We start from the raw sequence: 4,592 nt of genomic DNA on the forward strand, positions 1-4,592 counted from the left end.
TCTAGACAACTCTAGACCATATGATCAAGAAATTAAACCCAAATGGTGGAGAGAAAATGAATACTGCGACTACCATCGGAACAAGGGACATAACACAAACAACTACATGAAACTCCGACATGAAATTTAATATCTCATCGACGCTGGCAAAATCGTTGTTGGAAATCACGCGACTAATGCTGATCATAAGGCCTTTAAAGATCCCTTACCAACCTTTGAACAAGGAGATTCCACAAAATCCAAGGGAGGTGCTAGAGTCAATTATACCTACACTAACAACAACAACATGATCAACATGATTGAATCTTCCCAACCTGAATATTGCAATGTGATCATAATCAAAGATAAACAAAATCAAGCACAAACTACTAATGTTGTGACCCGTGCTCAAAAGAAAGTTACTCTCCAAGGAGCTAGTTCCTCAACTTTTGCTCAAACAACATCAAACCTACCAACTCCTTCAAACAGACAAACAGACACAATCATGGCCAAATCAAAGCAATTGGCTTCATTATCCTCTCTTGGTTATAGCATTGTCGAACAATTGAAAAGAACTAATGCTCAAATCTCCATTTTGGAACTGCTTAAGATCTCTTCTGCTCATAGAGAGATCCTGGACAAGGCTTTGCTCACCACTAGTATCCCTAAAGATTTAGATGTGGATCGGTTTCAATCTTTGGTGGGTCACCTGACTTCGCCTCATTACCTCACTTTCTCTAAAGAAGATGATAACTCACTTAGTCACCCACATAACCAGCCATTACACATTGAAGCTATGATCCATAAACACTGAGTTAAACGTGTTTTGATAGATGGAGGCACTGGGTTGAATATTTATACCTACAATCTATTTACACAGCTGGGATTTTCTGAAAATGTTATTGATCCAACAAAGAAAATAACAATCAAAGCTTATGATGAAGAAGAAAGAACCTCTAAAGGTCTGGTATTATTACCAATCAGGGTAGGGCCTATGGAAAGAGATGTCATTTTCAGGTCCTTGACCTTCCTCTTTCATATAACATCTTACTGGGCAGGCCATGGATTCACGAAATGAAAGTAGTACCATCTACGTATCATTGGTGCTTGAAATTTCCTTATAATGGAGTTGAAGTCAGTATTCCTGCCGATACAAGCTATACCTGCAATGCATTAACGCAGAGTGTTGATGCTTTTGTTCCTCATAATAGAGTAGCCTCTACAGCTAAAAGTTTGGAATCTTTGCTGAAAGATTTAGAAAAGAAATTGAAAATCACAAACACCAGCATGGATGGCTACAAGATAGAGCCTGTACTCTCACTAATGTCTCTTCCTCCATCACCAAGACAGTCAGGAAAACCATTAGAAGTTATGAAGCCACAAATTTCAACTCCAAAAGTCATTTATAATGGTCTCTTTATACAGTCCTCTACTTCCCTTGCAGATGAAATAGAAGAGGATGTTTCTCTCAAATGGCTTTTCAAAGAAGATAGTGCAAACAAAGAAATATGACATAGTGAGATTTCCCCGACACAATATGGTCGAGGCTATAAGATTCTTCAACGCATGGGATATTCAGGTACTGGTCCTCTAGGAAAGCGTCAAGAAGGTATTGTTGAACCTATTCAGTTACAAACTAAGTCTGCAAATGATAAAGTTGGTCTGGGATATGATCCAAGAAAGCCATCAGATCAGAAACATACGTCTCACCATCAACTTAAGTGGAAGAAAAAGGCACTACCTTCAACATCACAGGAAATTAATACTCAACAAACTCAGGGAGAGTGCAACGATGAACAAGAAGAATTGCCAACCCAGAGAGAGGAAGCAGATGGTAATCAAGTTCCGATTGTATCAGCTATAACACTACAAGAAGTAGAAGTCCCAGAGGATATGATAGAAGAAGTATACATAATTAGAGAATTGTTTGCACCACTGAACATTCTGGTCACATATACTGGTAGACAACAAGTAGATGATTCAGAAACTGATTCAAATGAGTATGAATGGGGTCCAGACCATCTCTCGGATACATCTACTAGAGAAACCCCTAAAGAATCCAGTGATATCGCAGATGACGCACAAGAGCTTATACACTTAAAGATGCAAAGGGAAATAGAAGAAATCAGACTAATAAGACAAGAAGACTATGAACAACAGCTCGAGGAAGAAAGGACACAAGAAATTTCTTCACCTACTAACTCTCCCTCTAATGAAATAGGACAAATTAGGTATGGAACTACACAAGAAGAGTTAGAAGCTACAGAAGTAGGACCAGTTATTAGTCCAAAGGAAGCTGAATGGAAAAGATGACAAGGATTAATAGAACCATCAAGGTTATGTCCACAAGTGTGTCAAATACAAGTGATCAATGAACCAAATCATGAAGGAACTTGTAGCATCAATGATGTAGGTATTGATACTATATATACTTTTACTAAACCACTTGAAGACGAGTCAGAAACTTCATCTTATGACTTTGATAACTCAGACATAAGCTCTATTTATAACAAATACTATTCAACAACACATTATGAGTACTCTGTCATGAATGTTGAGATGTTGTTTGCTGACCCTGTTACTGTCACACCATGGTATGTAGTCTAGTCTGAAGTAGGTAACGAAGCTAGAAGTAGGTCGGTTGGGTTAGGTCCAATAAATACTAACATGAATTTCAATAATCGTGGTGTAACTCTTCCTGGTCTCAAGACACATATGCAAGGTAGTCTTCTGGAACTCGACTGGTTGGTAGGAAGTCATGATGATAGTACCGTGAACTCCCTTGAACCTGTTCAAACCTTATCTTTAATACATCTTGAATTGATTGACTGTACTCTTTATAACCAACCTTTGAATATACCCATCTTCACCAATGACTACACACTAGCTTGCTATCTTAATGTAGTGGAACCAATGAACTCTTCCACCAGTGATCAAAGTGAGAACATGACTGAAACAGACATCGAGTATCTCAGTCACAAAAATCAAAAAAAGAAAAATAAGAAATCTAATGGCGAAAACCACATTGTGGCGGTGTCAGAATAAAAAATAGTAAAAATAAAGGACGTACCTAAGGATGAAAACCTCTCTGAGGCCCCTGAAGGTGAGATACTTGATATACTACCAAGTCATTTCCAAGAGAGGTCTTCTATATTGATCAAGCCAACTCAGCCAGTGAACATTGGGAGTCAAGAGACACCACACATCATTCATATAGCTCAATCATTATCAATAGAAGAATTGAAAGATTTCACTCACCTCTTTTCAGAAAAGAAGATCAAATTTGCATGGACATACTCTGATATGCCAGGACTAGATCCTGATCTCAACATGCATCATCTCTCTATTACACTAGGAGTTAAACCAGTCAAGCAAAAACTTCGTAAGATGCATCCTCATGTGGCACTACTAGTTAAGACTGAGCTAGAAAAATTGCTAAAAGCTATATTTATCAGAGCTATAGACTTATACAGAATGGATATCAAACATAGTACTTGTATCAAAGGCAGACAAATCTATTAGATTTTGCATAGATTTCAGAGATCTCAACAAATCTTGTCTGAAGGATGACTTTAAATTACCAAACATTGATATGATAGTTGATATGACTGTTGGGTATGAGATGCACTCACTAATGGATGGATTCTCCAGCTATAATCAGATAAAAATAGCTCCTGAGGATCAAGAAAAGACAACTTTCACATGTGCATGGGGAACCTTTTGCTGGAATGTCATGCCATTCGGGCTAAAGAACGCAGGAGCAACTTACCAAAGAGCGGTAACTACTATCTTTCATGATATGATGCATAAGAATATGGAAGATTATGTTGATGAAACTTTAGTAAAGACTATGAAGAGATCCACGCATATTCAAGAGCTAGGCCCTATACTAGACAAAATGGAAAAGTTCAAACTCTAACTAAATCTAAAAAAGTGTGCATTTGGAGTAACATCTGGTAAATTGCTAGGTTACATAATTTCAAAGAAAGGAATTGAGGTTGACCCTAAAAAGGTCCAAGCTATAATGGAAATGCCTCCACCAAAGAATATCAGTCAAATGAGAAGTTTACAAGGACGTTTTCAATCAATAAGGCGCTTTATATCTCAACTAGAAGACAAAGCTCAACCCTTCACAAAGGTATTAAGGAAAGGAGTTCAATACAACTGGGATAAAGATTGTGAACAACATCTAAAACAAATCAAAGATTATCTTTCTAATTCACCCATTTTGATGCCACTAATTCAAGGAAAACCATTGATTCTATACACATCAGCTACAGATACTTCACTGGGGGCACTTTTGGCACAACAGGATGAGAATAAAAAGGAGAGAGCCATATATTATATCAGTAGAACATTGGTGTCTTATGAAATGAACTATACTAATAGTTCTGATACTTAATATAAGTACAGATCTGATAGCCAACAAGATGAGAGGGGGGGGGTGAATCATACAAACTTAATCATCAATGAAAACATCAGATTCAACCTCGGTAACATATATCAGTCATAGAATGAAAATTGTCAAACATGTAAACTCAAAAGCATGTGAACAATATAAACCTCATAACACCAGATTTAACGTGGAAACCCAAATAGGGAAAAACCACTGT

This window comes from Cryptomeria japonica, chromosome 5 (assembly GCF_030272615.1).
Source record: "Cryptomeria japonica chromosome 5, Sugi_1.0, whole genome shotgun sequence".
Lineage (NCBI taxonomy): Eukaryota > Viridiplantae > Streptophyta > Pinopsida > Cupressales > Cupressaceae > Cryptomeria > Cryptomeria japonica.